Source organism: Thunnus maccoyii, chromosome 8 (assembly GCF_910596095.1).
Source record: "Thunnus maccoyii chromosome 8, fThuMac1.1, whole genome shotgun sequence".
NCBI lineage: Eukaryota > Metazoa > Chordata > Actinopteri > Scombriformes > Scombridae > Thunnus > Thunnus maccoyii.
The window spans coordinates 18,782,722-18,799,236 of record NC_056540.1 but is presented as its reverse complement, the minus strand read 5'-3'; the positions used below and the strand labels follow the sequence as shown (position 1 = coordinate 18,799,236).

Below are 16,515 nucleotides of genomic sequence, written 5' to 3'. Positions count from 1 at the left end.
AAACTATGGGAAGTGGATTAGATGATGATGGGAAAGAGGACCGCATTGGGTTTTCAGCTGGTAAAAAACTGACCAAATTGAATGCAATGTAATTTCAGTGTATGATGCCTCTTGCCAAAGCAAATGTCTGTTGATCTTTGCCAGACTGCAGTAAGCAAAATGAAATTTGTAGACTGGCTTTAGAAGGCTAATAGTTTAGTCTACAAGCCTTTGCATTGCACTGGATGGCAACTTAAAAAGTTTGACAATTCCAAAAGCATTAATCAATCTTAACTGCAAGACCAAAGAGCATATGCTTTTCTTTAGCATTTCCCACCAAGTGCATTGCCTGTTCCTTATTTCTGTATGCCCTGTTCTGCTCAGATAGCGTTGCATGCCAGCTGACCAGCTGGGTGCAACTGTTCAGTCCCAGTCTGAAACTGACTTCAAACAGTTGTGTGGCCTTCTGTCTGTCTCACCATGACACTGGCAGATGTTTAATGTCCAATCAGTGTAACAATAAAATCATATTAATATGGCTTTTGGCCAGAATGAGAAAATTAAGCAATGTGGTGCTGAGCATGAGAACTTTTTTGCTGTTTTATGTGCAGTGTGAACGTATCTGGGAGAAAGACTATGCCTCTCTTGGCAGGGACCTTCATTGCACTGAGTGCGGTGACGAGATCAAAGGAGTCTGGAGACAAAAACAGGAGGCAATCTGTCACACACATACATCCATGCTATGTCAGCCTGAACTCCCACATTCAATCCCTGGATAAGTTCTATAATCACATAGAAACCATTTCCTCTATTAATGAAAGCTCCCCCATCAAGACCTGGCAATCTGTTAGTTGCATTCAGTTTTTATACATGCCATGATTAATTACTACTGCTTTCACATATACATTTCATGCATCATTTCATCTCAATTGTACTAATCATTAAGACAATAAAATTGATTAATTTTTTCATGACAAACAAAATTTATCTGTTTTTTTTATAGTAATGCTTTCAGAGTGACATTCTCTGTCAGCATTATGCGAAAATGTTAATTAACACATCTGGCAAGTCGTGAAGATGTTGATACTGAACGTATGATTTAAGGTTAGGGAAAGGTCATAGTCTTGATTTAATACAGAAAAATGTCAGCAGTGACTTTGAAACATGAGAAACATGTTTTATTAACATTTAGCCAAAACCACAATCTTTCACTGACCTTAACCAATGTGCTTTCCTTTCCTAAACCTAGCCACATGTGACACTGGTGTCAACACCCTGCTTTTCATACGCCCACCATCCACCCACCACCTCCCTATAACCCTTAATTTATTCAAAAAAAACCCCATAATCCAAGCAGTGATTACATTTGGTACAGCAACATAATCGAGAAAACAATTTAGCAATATATAACCTAATTACTAGGAGACAGGTTTGACTGTTGTTTGTCACTCAGGCTGCTAGTTATTGCGATTTATTTGTGATGCATCTCAAATGATTCATATGACTGTCAACAGCAAATGTCAGTTGCTTCTAAAACAGTGGCTGGTTAGAGAGCAGGAATGTAACTGCTGTTCCTCTGGTTCTGACACTTCCCATCTAACATAGCCCCTGGCCATAATTTCTTCTCTGCTATGTCATCTCTTGTGGTTAATATGAAGCTTGTTGAGGATCTCTAAGAGTTATTTGCACTTTTTATACTTTGATATGTAGACATACAGTTTTTTCGAAAACAAGCAATGATATACATGATTTTGCAACTGCTCTACACAAATCACAAAACCCTGGAAAGTATTCAGTACTGTGATTATGCTTGCTTCAGTGCTCACTTTTTACCAAACCAAAATCTTCTTTCATTATAGGCCTAACATTTGCTAGTACAGAAGGGTTTTCTCAGCTCATTTACTATCCATATGTGCACAAACAACTTGGCTGAGGGTAAGAACATTTCATTAAAGGGGCCATGTCTGCTCTCTGAGATGATTTATTTGAACCATTGAGAAGTATTAGTGGAATTTCTGTGGTCTGGATATGTTGTAAAGCTGGGACACTGTGACGAATGGTAAGGCGTGGAGTGAAGGGCAGGGATTTTAAAACATCAGGGGTGAGGATTCATGGCTTCTTTTGGTATGTGCATTGGCTTCATGACATTGACCACCTCAGGGCAAATACACATCAGTTTTTTCCTGGTCTTTGGTGATTTTTCCTGTCATGAGGGTCAGATAATGGTATACTACTAGCAGCAGTACCAACCTCAGATTGTCAGGTTGTATGTTTGAAAGTTTCATTACAGTCAATGGATGACTTTCAAGACCAGTTTTAATACCACCTAGAATTAAATCAAAATGAAGATGAAAAAAAGAAGTCCTCTCAGAGTACAGATCTGAGTTACTAAAACGAAAATTAACACTAGATTTTATATAAAAGTGTTCAAGGATTTTTGAGGACGTGAAAAGAGAAGGAATAAAATATAATTTATGATCTAATAAGTACTTACAGACACCTTCACAAATCAGCTAAATGTCTTAAGTCACCTAATGAGAAAATGTCCAGAGGGCAATTGGCAATATTTTTTTAGACAATCAGCACTGTGGGAAGTGAGGACAAAGTGAGGCCAATTTCATCATCTGCTGCTGTTTTCCTCTGTTAAACAGATGCTGTGCTGTGTTATTAACCCAGATTGTTGCACTCACTGCACAGAAAGTCAAATTCAAAGTAATTATTATTATCATTATTATTTTCCAGTTTGATATTCAGTCTTTTTATTCAATTCTGCAGTAAAGGGAAAGGTTTGTCATACCCACTTTGTTCTTAATCTTGCACACACACACACACACACACACACACCCAGAGCTACATTATGCGAAGCCACTAGCAATCAACATAAAGCCTTTTACAGTCCAAACCATGACTGTTACAAGACACCAACCACCAGAACCTTGTTTTAATGAACACTATAACTTGATCTCCCTTGGTCTATTAAATTCAGTCTGAGTGACACCATACATCATTGGACAACAATGTTTCTATAAAACTACTTTCCCCTTAATCTCCTTGCTGTGAACAGCCAGTACTTTACAGAAGGCAGAATGAGATAGGTTAAGAGCAGGTGAAAAAGACACAAAACATCAAGCTTTTCTATGTGCCTTATGTGAGTCTTTCTTTTTAGGGGAACTCAGAGACTCAGAGAGTTGAATGAAAGGAGAGCGACAGGAGACAGATGATTGATGCATGGATAAACCAAGAGAGAGAAAAATGAGAGACACTCAGAACGAGAGGGAGGGAAGGAAGGAGAGCGAGACCACAGGAAAACAACACTAAAGATAGACTGTCAAGGAACAGAACGTATGGCTTTTGCAGGTATAAGTGGCAGCTTACTGTATAGAACTGACTCTGTTTCTAGATGGAAGTATACATGAGTGTGCTGATGTGTAATTGGCCTGATGAGCCATGTCGAGTAACGGGTATTGGTATGAGACAGGGCAACTCCGGGGCTTTTTAGCCAAAAAAAGAAAAACTGAACTGGTAAACTACTACTACGGTGCACTTACAGGACGTGCACAGGGGTGATTGGGTTTGTGCTTTTAGTTCACCCTATCATGGGTTTTGCTTCACTCAAACCGCTGGCACAAGCAGAGAGAGAGAGAGAGAGAGAGAGAGAGAGAACGAGGCAGAGCGTATCAATCTGTAAACAGGACTTAAGGTTCAGTGCAGAGGCACAAAAAAGGTTTAAATAAACTTTAAATCCAAACAACACTACTTAAGAGCTACTTAAGCCTGGCACACATTCATCTCATAACAGTACTGACCGTCCTTGTTAATACTACCCAACACTTCACTGCATACAGAGGTACTCAAAGCAGCCTGACAAAAAGCACATTCCCTCATACTGTCAGCTGAGCTCAGCAGGATACTCAGAACACAGTTCAATTCAGTGTTTGGCATTCAGCACCGCAGAAGCTGAACTGTGTGTAGCGACACTTCAACCTTCTGACAACTAATTCTCGGGCACCTGCATACTTTGACACTACCCAGTGGCAGATTTTCTCATTTTCAAGTCAGTGTTGCTTGGAATCAGCTGGAATTGAAAGAGAATGATTTCAGCTCCATCTACATCAGAACTGAGATGTATTTCTGTCAAAATATAATAATTCAGAGAATCAATCATCTCAGTAGGAACCTTAAAATATGTCAAACAACGTCCAGGGAAAAATGAGTTAACATTTAATTAATGCCATAAAGACATTATTGCACAATAATCAAAAATGTGTGTATTTCAGGAATTGGTTTCATCGAAGACAACACGGATACAATCACAATAACTCACTATTGAATATAAAAGACACACCTATAAATATTTATGAAAACTATTTGGGCTACAGCTTTTTTGGTTGGAAAAATTCCAATCAAGCTGGAAAGTAGAAGTTTATTCTTAAATGACATAAAAGCCCTTATGTATATATCATTCCAAACAAAAACGTGATGAAATGCAAATAACCAAAGAGTCTGTGTTTCATGGCACAGAAAGCCTGCAGCCCCCCCCAACTAAGCCTGTAAAAACCCTAAAATAAGCAGAGGCATACACGTGCTTGTTAAAACTGCTCCACATGCTTTGCATGGCAGCAACACATGAATCTCTCCGCTGAATCATTCTATAACAACAAGAGTCTGGATCCTCCGTACAGCTGAGGTGCCCAAACTAGGGTCCGGGGCGCCAGTGTGGTCTTATGAGAGTTAGACGACCACGTAGTAGAATGTAGAATAGATTTAATGTACGTATAATAACAATTAAGGGAAAAAATAGTTTAAATGTAATGTTTCACTCCCAAAACCAGTGTCTCCACATGAGGCTGATGTCCACTTTGGTAGCCTACCAAATCAACAACAATCAACACAAACTCTGTGCCATACATGGCATAACATCAGATAGGGTCCGTGTGTCTTTACGGGGTCGCAAACATGAGAAAACCTGGTCATACACAGAGCCTCAAGTGTCCAAGTTTGAGCGTTATACCAACAGCCTACCTCAGACATGTTCGCTTGAATCGGATCCATTCAGGCGAGAGTTTATGGCAAACACATCAAGAAAATCCGAATGGATGGTGGAAAAAAAAAAAACAATAACCACCGGTTCCTGTTTCTATTCCCGGGCGCTTTTCTCACCCCGGCGTGTCTGCGCGCTGCCACAAACCTGACCGAAGCCAAAGCCAGACCGAGCCAGACACCTCTGTGTGCGGAGGGGAGGGGTTTCAGACACCTACCAGCTTTACATGCCGAACACTCTTTTCTTCTGTCATCTTGAAAGTAGCCCCAGATGAAGTTGGAAGAAACACAGGATGGTTGGACAGATGGAGGCTGAGCCGAGTCGGGATACTGTAGAGGAGGACTCCTTCTCCCCAAAGTCTGTTCCACACGGCGCAGCGCGGCGCAACGCAAGAAGAAAAAAAAATACCAGCCCGGTGCGTTCAGTGCGTTGCACCGCTCCGCTGGCGACAGCTCCCAGGCAAGCGGGATATTCAACTTTGGAAAACGAGAGAGGGAAAGAGACACACTGTGACAGAGAGAGAGAGAGAAAGAGAGAGAGAGAGAGAGAGAGAGAGAGAGAGAGAGCAGCCAGACAATCACAGGAAAGCGGCTCCTCCTACCCATACAATACAAAAAGCAAAAACCAGCAGATAGAGAGGCTTCTGTGCGTACTTGTGTGTGTGTGTGTGTGTGTGTGTGTGTGTGTGTGTGTGTGTGTGTGTGTGTGTGTGTGTGTGTGTGTGTGACGCACTGTTACTGCAGCCTTTAACTAATTTAATGTGCATGTTATTCACCGAGGACAGCAGCCTACGCTCATTCTTGTAGTTTATTGGATAATCACATTTCAATCAGAGGGTAAAAGTGGGTGATAACAACTATCGACTTTATGGAATCAAGTTAACTCGTTACTGTAGCAACCAGCGCCGCTGCCCAGTAATAAGGGTCAGACACTGAGGTCACAAACGCCTTAATTCACCTTAACAGAAGCCATTACACTAGATGACCGCAATTCTCCCGGCTGGATGACGAATGAATTAACGACCACGATCGCTCTTCATTTTTCTTATTCTGGAAAATGATGCAACCCTGGGTAATAAAGCAGGCTCCAGATATTAAAAGCCTTACGTTGTTCATTAGTATCAATAAGTAAAACAGGGAGGTAATATCATGTCCAATTGCAAAAAAAGGCCCACAGGCAGCAATTAGAATATTCATAGATTTAAATGTGAGCAAAAGTGGTTTATAATAATGGCAATATCACACTTTAATTTCCTGGATTAATTACACAACTGCGTGCGTGTGCACGTGCCAAGCAATAGCCTACCAGTGTTTAATGTGTGTGTAGACCCTAAGAAAACACTATATAGCACTACTACAGTATTCATATATGTCACAGTTTGTCTGTTACATTATGGAACTGTAGTTTATATGTTCTATTGTGTTGTTATTGTAATGTTTTTATTACATTTCTACAGGATATCAAACATACTGGAAGCATACGGTAAGTACTTAAAAATGTATCACAGCATCTCTATAACTCCTCTCTGAGGAAATGTGTGTGCTGCCCAGCTGTGTCTGCATGCAGGTGCGTGTTCTGCTGCTTTGGTCAGAGCAGAGGTTAAGAGGTTTCGCAGAGCTTTCCAGCAGACTGCTCTGGTGTGTTGCTGCTGCTCTCTGCCAGCCCGTCCTGCACCTGTTTGACCTAACACTGGTTGTACTACTATTTCTTCCCTGTACACTGCTCGCTGTATTAGGGATACAGGCACTGTGGGTGTCTCGTGATAACACACTGATGCGCAGTATACCAGTACCCGCTGAGAAAGTCGGAGGCTCATGCAATCTTGAGGCAAATGTTTTTCAGTGGATGTCTTTTTAAAACAGATTAGGCACCTACAAGATTAGAAAGGTGTTTTGGACATTTCAACAAACTGGCACTGGGGTTTTACGATAAACAACGTTTAAAAGCCAAGTTCAAAGGATGCTTTGAAGAGTAATTTCTGACTAAACATTTTTAATCCCTTATCAAAGGTGGTAGCCTAGATAAAGTACATAATTACAATAAACCAGCCAGTCTATTGAGTTCACTTTTGATGCAGCATCATAAGTCAAGAAATCATGAGTTGGCACAATGATAGACTGAGACTGAGGTCAGTCATGCAGCTAGACTTCTGAAATAAGAAAAACATTTATGCAATAATTTGCTATTGAGTCAAATGAACTTGAAGAATGAGTGACATGGCTGTAGGTAGGCTGAGTAGGTAAACAGGGGCAGACAAGGTGTGGCCAGACAAGCAGGTGCACTCTGCAACTCTCAACAAGTGCCACTGCAAATCGTCTGACCTTCTTTCAGCTTACTGTTTACTATATTTACCCGTCGTCTTATATTAATACATCTACAAACACAGACGTCATGCCTTTTCTTGTCTTGATAACTGTTTGTGGGCCTCCTCTTTGCCAAACCCATATCTCTATGTCTGCTGCAATGTCTGCCTCTTAGTGTGCAAATCATTCTGCTGATATGCTCAGCACTGTACGACAGAGACTATCTGTCATCTGTCTATCTGCTGTTTTTCCACCAGAGCTACTTGCTGTCAAGCTGTGGTGGTGTTACCAGAAAAACAGGTAGACTGGATTAGACTGGTATTTCAGTCTAATCACAGAAATAACGTACATAACAAATTCTGTGCCAGCTCCAAGAGTGTGGATTAATTAATTGTATATTTCTTACTTTGGAAAATGAACAACGAGCAAATAAATAAATGAATTAGCAAATAGCATTTTGATAAAGTTGGATTTGGTTCACCAAAGATTAATATTGTGCTTCCTATCATAAATACAGCACATAAGGGATTTTTTTTGTTGAACAATGCAAGGTTATTTTAACAGCATACAGTAGAATATGCGTAATTCCCTTTTCTCATCTAAACTTTTTACAGTGAAATCCCCAAAGTTTCTGTGTGTGATTATACTTTATTAATAGCACACGTTTTATCCTGAGCACATGGTTAGAGCAAGCTACAAGTGAATATTAAACTTTAATTCCCAGCGGGGGTATTTTGGATTTAAATGGGTCTTTTACCCTTTGAGCCTGACAGTATGGCTGGCTGATTGACTGCACAGACTTAGCCTGGATCCAGCCCCAGGCATCCATCAGTGCAGTCTTCACTGAGATATCCTCCCTGACCACGTGGACATCTGAATTTTGTGACTGGCTCTGTAGACAGCTCCAGCGTCCAGCACTCTCAATGAAATCAGCAATTTGTGGGCTGGACAATCCTAGTGTATGTTTATTCAGGGTGTGTGCAAAGCAACTCTTTGTTGCTGTGCTGTGATTGGTGAAAAGATTGCTATTGACATTCTGATAGGAGCTCATTTCATTTTTTTTCCCAGATACTTAAGTCTGTCACTCTAACCTTAAATTAACTTCCCATTGTAGTACTACAGTAGCTGGCTACTGCTCCCATGTGAGTACAACAACTACAACAGCATATATACAGCGGATAAAAATAGATAACAGTCTTAGTAGTTCAGGCAGTTAACTGGAGTCTGCTGATACATTCACATCACACTCTTCTTACTGCATATCCAACGCACTCGTGTGATTATGGAGGTGCACTTAAGCTTTCAGTGCTTTGTTAACTCTTTTGCTGCCACGCTGCTCACCTGAAAGCTTTGCATCTTGCTGCTTCTGTTGCCACAAATTTTTGATGCTGTTCATAAAGCACCTTAAAAGCCCACCTCCATCCCAGCATCGATCTGTAGGCTCTGAGTCTACTTTCTACTTGCAAAGGGCAGTTATCACTGTCACCTTCCACTCCCTGCTGTGCTGAGCTCAGTGTTTCCTCTTGGGGAGTGATGAGGTCAAAGCCTATATGCCAAACATCAACTCTTTGGACAAGTAATTTCTTAAGAATATCAGTTTTGCTTGCTATATTTGTCACAGCACAGGAAATGATTCTTGAATGAATGAATAAAAAGTTGTTTGAAAAACTATTAATTCACTTTGGCATATGTTGCTGTGATATTTTCAGTAAACTTCAGTAAATTTTCAGTAATGGTTCAGAATGAACAATCGCAGATTTCAATATAATACACCTGTTTTAGAGAGGACCCTCAGTCAGTTAATGAAACCTGAGGCAAAGACTCATTCATAATGACCGGAACCAAAGTAATTAAAGAGAGGATAAGTTATAGCAAAGCAGATATGAGGAGAAATGTACAAAACATTGTTTCAGTCTCTAAATCACACGTGTACACAGGCACGTGCATAGATAGACCTCAAAAGAGGACTTGAGCACCTGCCGTTTGGCCTCCTAGAGAGAAAGTGCCCTTTTCTGAGGTGTTTTTTTAAATCTTTTTTTAAGAAATAAATAAATTCCTGTTATTCCTGCTACATATAGTGTGACACAGCAATTTATTCAGTAGCTACCTCATCTTGTTCCTGAGTGTAGCTGACAGAGAATATATATTAGTTTATTTTAGTGTTAATAGTTTACCACAAGGTAAATTGACTGTAGTTGACTGCACTCAGTAGCACAAAAATAAGGTTCAGAAGGGGGACTATTGTTGTCATCGCACATCCCATGCAAAGCAGGTATGGATACTGTTGCACAACGGCTTTCTCCAAGTTGTTTATGTAAGTTATAAAGTTGTGAAAAATGTATGCATCTTTATCTTCCGCAAGCTACAAGATAACAATGATCTGATACACTTAAGAAATACGATGAAATTAAGGATGTTTCCCTCCTTCTGCAATAAGGAGTGCTCAATGTTAACTAAATTAATCAGAGTTTCTAGCATCAAATTGATCTGCATTAACTATAGTCAGTAGTGATGTTGTCATTGTGTTTGTGTTTTTAATGTCAAACATTAAAGTAACGCCTAATGTATGATTACTACAGTAAGCATACATATTTCCTTTCTTTGTATTTTATGTGTTATGTTTGCTCAGCAGGTGAATATTTGTATAAGGACAGTGAATGCAGCTACATTTACATGAATGTTAAATGTTAACTGTTTACTAGATGTTATTATATATTTAGGCAAATAGTTAAGTTCAAGCAAATTTTTCAGTATTTTTTCAACATTTTTTGGAGCGAGGGAAGGGATGAAGGAATGTTAACTGTTAAAATCTTTATCTTAAATCAATTTTAAAAAAAACAAACAGTGTCTAATACATGAACTTCTGTAAATATACCATAAGGCCCAATTCTATCAGAATAAGAAACATTGTGACTACTTTTCCTAAAATTATAAAGTACATCAGTTAGCTTGTTAGCTGGCAAGTGTGCGAGCAGACTAGTTAGCTAGTTTGCTAGCTAGTGAACAGCTTCAGCTAATGTTCTTTGACACTGTTCACACCATGGAACTATAACCAGAGACTTTCTAAGTCTTAAATCAACTTTGCTATAACTCTATGACTGACACAAAAAACATTAACTAACTTTAACAGTACCCACACAAATTACATTCACACACCGCCATGTTTAAAATCTGAAATTAGTGACTGAAATTTACGAGCAAGCTAGCTCAGAGATGTTAGCTGTTAACTAGCTAGTTAGCTTATGAGCTTGATAAAAAAGTTAACATCTGAAACTACCGGCAGTTAACATTATAGCTCATTCTGAAACAACGTCAGTGTCTGATAACTTTAAGCCTTATGTTAAAATTATGTTGATACACTGCTAAATACAGCGAATCAACTGCACAGTAATAATGGCCAATTTGACTCAGTGTTCTCTGTCAGAACATTAAGCAATTTTATTTGCTAACATTTCAACTTACTTGTGTATTTCTGTGCCATGAAATCCTAAATTTACTATCTAGCTACTCATGTGTATATATATATATATATATATATATATATATATGTATATATATATATACACATATACATATATGTGTGTGTCCAGAGGAAATGCATCAGCTCCTCTCTTCCTCTTTTTTTTTTTTTTTTTTTAGGGGTGCTGAGATGAATTTTAGGTGTGCCAATGGGCTGGAGGACTGAGGCTGCTGTTGACAGTAAACACACTGGCCACCTGAGACTTGGCCTCACTATTGTGCTGCTGTGGCCCAGGCATGGGGCATATTACATATCAAATTACCATCACAGCCAGCACTTAATGTTTATGTGTATGTGGGCATATGTGTGTGCGTGAGAGAGAGACTAAGAGAGACACACATTGACTTTGCGTATACACACACACTCGTACTAATAGTGCACACTTGCATGACAAATCACCAACACCACCAAACAGTGTGTGTCCAGAGGAAATGCATCAGCTCTTCTCTTCCTCTTTCCTCTCCCAGCCCTCAGCCTGCATCTCATCAGGGACTTATTGTACAGCACTGGTCTGTCTATGTACTGTGCCAATATGGAGTGATCGAGAAAAAGACTCACTGCAGAGACATAAAAATCTTTTGTTCCCTTCAGAACATAGGAATTTTTGGCCGAGTGCAGACACCTCAAGAGAGTGATCCAGCGTTGTTAGTATTCTGTTCCAGCATGTGTCTCTTACCATTGTGATGTGCTATTATGCCATATACACTGCTCAGTGGCTGTGACAATCATTTTATTTCACTCCTATTTTACTGAATTGTGATCATCATTTATCTGATTATAATCACCCATTGTTAACCTAGTCAGGTAGCTGGGAGATGTAATGTGATACTGTGAACATTTTGGGCCGTCTCACCTTCATTTGGCAACAAATGTACCAGCAATCTAATTGTGCTTCACAGAGCAGAACAATAACAAGCCTTGTAATTCAAACAACATATATATTTCTTCATTATTTTAGAATAATAAAATGCCACAGGTAGGTAATAACAACATTTTGAATGTAGTTTAAGGTGACATCCTCTGGGTCATACTTTTCCCAATTTAAAATTGATACTGTCATAAACAGATCAATAAAACACTCAGAGGGCATAAACAAACAAGTCGCTGGGTGTGGCATCGCTCCATCAGCTTTCCATTAGTCTCGCCACCTCAAATCTGATATTTTTCACCGATGGAGTCTGGCTGCAGATATTCTGTTTTCACTGCCACCCACATAGACAAATAAGCAACAATCCTGTTTGTTTTTGTTTTTTGCACTTTAAAAAAGACTAAATTCAGATTTTCAAAAAAGTTAAACTGGAGAAGACAGACTGTGAGAAGACTGGATTTGAACTGGCAATGTAAGCCAAACTCATGTCATCCAAAAGACATGGTGACCCCTGTCTAATGAAATAATGCTGTGTCCTTTGAATGGCAATGGCTGTGTGTATGTGTGTATGTGTCTCAGCTGAGGGAGGGAATGCCCAGACTTTCTTATCATAGTCACATTGCCTTCTTCCCTCTCTGGCTCCACACCAAGACAGGCTGGAGCTGAACACAAGCTGTCCATGGACACAGGGCCAACTCTAAGGAGTGGTTACTACAGTACTGTGTTTGTACCCACACAGAAAGAAAAATAATATAAAAATGGAAAAGAAACAAATGAACTGTTTACACCTTCTCTATAAGGTAATTCGGATGGACATAGATAGACATGTGTTGCCAGGTTAATGCATGTATGTCATCCATAGCAGGAAACCCATAGCTAATTGTGAAATAAAAGAGAAATTACATACAGCAAATTTGCAACACAGGCAATAAGAATAATTTCAATTAAAAGGGCAAAAAGATCCAACTAAATATATTTGACTTTTGCAGCTGCAATGTGAGTCTGGACTTGTCCTAACTTCAATAATTACGCAGCCAGTTCCACAGAGTTATTTATAAAATATATGATCATATTATGCACTATATTACTGAAATGCATACAGGGCATTTGGCTTGCCTCATTAGGATTAGCAGAGTAAAAACATGCACATCCAATTTGTCAAAAATAGTTGGAAGTCTGATGGACACCAGAGCCTGAAACATTGACTAAATTATGCATTTTGGGAGTAAATTAATGTGCAGAAATGTATCTAAACTATTCAAATATCCTATAACATGCCTCTGATCTAAGTTAGACACTTCAGTAACTGCAAATAATTGCATTTTTATATTGACTTCCAGGAGATATACTTAATGAATTCAAATGTCATTATAATTAAAGTGAATATAAAAAGAAAAAAACAGCAAATCTAATACTCGAGCACTAAAAGAGTTTAGAACAAGAAAATTAGTTTAAAAAAGGGAAAAAATGGTGGAAGAGCAAACTGACAACCTGATTTGTAAAATGAAACAAGCATAAATCCAGAGCAATCAAAAGAGTAGCAGCACATAACAGAAACATTATTCACCAACAAGCATCCTCTTTGTAAACCAAACCGATGTTTCATGACAACAATGTTATACTTATGTAACCTCATCTGACAAGCTTTCATACTAACATGGCTGTCTCAAACCTTTAAAAAAGAATCTGAAGTCAAATCCAGCTTTAAAAACACATTTCTATAATGTCATGTTTGTGTTTTATGCTTGAGTAGCTGCCCGGCTTGGGAGCACTCAGCTCGTTGTCAGCTGTCAGAATCTGTAGGATCACGGTATCTGCTTTCTTCTCTAATGATGCAACAAGTTGAGTTTTTGTTTACAATAATACTGGTAGCCTGGTAGCATCAGACTGTATCAGTGGTTTGTTTCCACAGGCTAGAGAATGACTTAATTGTGTGTGTTGCAGTTAGATTCAAACAATACAGCCCAACTGGGACACATAGACTTTACTTCAACCATTAGTGGGTCCTGCGCTGCTACTACATTACTTGGGTGCTGGTGTCTTTCGCAAAGCCATTAATATTATGTATTGTGCTTTAGAGTGACCTTATGAACAGCAGAGGTGGATTTAAATGGCTCACAGAGATGGTAGTGTGAAGCAAGAGACCTATAGAAAGCAAACTGCATCTGAACAAGACTTCACAGACAAGAGAGACATGAAGGAGTTTACTAGTACAACACTAGATGGTCTGATGGCATCCCACAAACTTTAAAGGGAACATATCATGCACATTTCTTGCTTTACTGGAATATCTTTGCATGATTTACAGTTCAAAAACTTATTTACCTTATACTGGCCCTTTATGCAGCTCCTCAGTTCAGCCTCTGTTTAAAACAGGCTGTTTTCTGTTCTGAATGGTTAACTTCCAGAAGCTGTGTCTTAGCCGACTTCCAGTGGTTCCAAAGTTTGCGTAAACATTTTCACTTCTTTTTCTCTTTCTTCAGTCAAATGGAAACTTCTCAAATATATCTTCATGTTTGTTTCCGGAATGAACAACACATGGAACAACCTTAGCAACAACCTTAGCAACAAAGCAACGGAATGGACAACAATCTGATGTCATCACAAGGAGGAAGTAGGTAAGCTGAGCCCCTAGCTCTTGACTTAAGAGAGCATTTTTTACATACATTCACCTCAAGTTGGACCCTTGACCATGTTTAACATGGACATCTGACATCATAGAAGTATAATAATCACCAAAAAAAAAAAAAAATCACAAAAAGCATGATATATCCCCTTTAACATATCATTACTTGCATTCATTCTTCCATCTAAAATACAGAAATTCAAACCAAATTACAAAAGAACTGACGAAGAAAACAAAGGATATAAATATAAATTTTATCTTAGAGTCATTCTCAAGAGGACAGCATTTATTGTCCATCATAATTCTAGCATCATTACCATATTTACAAACATTAATGATGTAAACAAACAATAAATTACTTTCATTAGGTTGTTAAGTGTTTGTCCTTGTATTAAAAGATCTGTCAATTACAGTGATGTATTGGTGGGTTATGATTTTTGGCAGTGGCACGACCATTTTAATCCCATTTGGATCATAGATCAGGTCTTTAGGAGAAATTCCAAATGAGAGTAATGTGCTGTGTAGGTCACTTGTGTAGAGAAATGGTCAATTATGTAAAATGAGTAGTTCACATCCCCTGGGAACTGTGGATGTCGTTTTGGATTACATTAACTTAAAATTGGCTAACTCACCTTCTATCTGCCACAGTGGATCAATAGGGCCCTCCTGCTAAGCACTTATAATTTAATTTCCCCTATGGCCTTCCTCTTAAGGGTTGGCTGCTAAAACCTAAGATTCTGGACATTGCATTAGTTGTAGTCTCAATACATTTTTTTAATTTGGATAGCTCTATAGTGCAAGAATTGAGTGGTTCTATGGTTCTCAGACTATCAGGTGACATGAGGGGAGGCTGCACTAAGGACAGTTTCGATGACAGATGACTGGAGGAGAAGGGCTCAACATGGCGATCAGTCACTGTACACAGCACATGTACACATACACTCACATGTACCTCTCTAATGGCACTGTCTCCACCATGAAAAATCCCACAGTGAATGCTTATTACATAACCCACAGCACAACTGCAGTCCCATGCAAAACAAGCCAAACAATTATATTGACAGATTATGTATGAGACCATCAACTGAACTGAAAGAATTGGATCTGACACAGCAGCACTGGAATTAAAACCTTGCTGGTGTAGAGTACATAAAATTGCTGTTTATTGGTTAACAAAGCGTGTTTACGCTGCTGCAGCAAAAGCAAGGCAACAGAAGTGGAGAAGATAGAGAGCCTGAGAGGGAGACTGGAGACATAAAAAGCAAAAACACGGAGGAGGGATACAGAGAAATATGGGTCAGACAGAGAAAGACAGGGAAAGCTCAATGTAAATTAGAATGTGTAAACATGTACAGGCCTAATCTCATTATCCCTCGTCCTCCTGGGCCTGTGATCGGATGCTTGATTAAAGCAGGAGATGAAAGGAGAGAGGTAGAGGACAGAGATGGAGGTAGGAGTTGTGGGATAGGAGATGCAAGAAGCACCAAAACATAGACTGAATATCCTATAGAGGAGAGATAAATAGAGATTGTCTACATGTGCAGCTAAGACTCTACAGTGTAATATATGCTAAGAGCACTGCAGATCAATTGTCATTAACATGAGACAGGGGTGGAAATAATAAAAAGAAACATTGTCGGGTTGCATATTCAAACAAATACATACAGAGCTTTTATCACATTGCATGACATTATGTGATATCATATCATCATATCTGAATTAGAGGTTTGTGACACCGTAGAAATTACATATGCAAACCATGTGGATGTGAGCAAAAGTAAGCAGGGATGACGTGCAAGATTGTTGGTACCAATAGTGATTACTTAACACGTGGACCATAAAAGTGAAAAATTAAAGCATTGTGGCAACATTGTAAAAACGAATACTGTACAACAACACGGTGGTGACACATGATGGTAACAATGTGTATTTAAGCAGACTATAATCAACAGTATTGGTAAGGTCTCTCATTTGCTACTGAGCATATGCCAATTGTACAATGTTTTTGGGTTTTTTTTTTATCAGTGAGGAAACTGCATCACATACATCATCCATTACTCCCATCCTGTCCCTCTCTCAACTGTCCAGTGAACTGTAATCATTACTACAGATTATTTCAATAGTGTCATGCTAATTGGCACATGGCAAGTGAGGTTGTGAATTCTTTCATGAAATTTT

At 39.0% G+C, this 16,515-nt stretch overlaps 1 protein-coding gene across 5 annotated transcripts in view; it reads right to left on the bottom strand.

The window, feature by feature from the left end:
- The window catches only part of mid2 (midline 2), a 143,990-nt gene that overhangs the window by 90,818 nt on the left and 36,657 nt on the right, over window positions 1-16,515 (bottom strand). For 2 of the 5 annotated variants that reach the window (XM_042418710.1, XM_042418714.1), the window contains exon 1: window positions 5,238-5,519. The exons of 2 other annotated variants lie outside the window; for them this stretch is intronic. The gene's annotated coding sequence lies outside the window, so the exon portion shown is untranslated. Of the gene's footprint in view, window positions 1-5,001; window positions 5,200-5,237; window positions 5,520-16,515 lie in introns of those variants that run through there. One more of the 5 variants, XM_042418712.1, reaches the window with a different exon arrangement.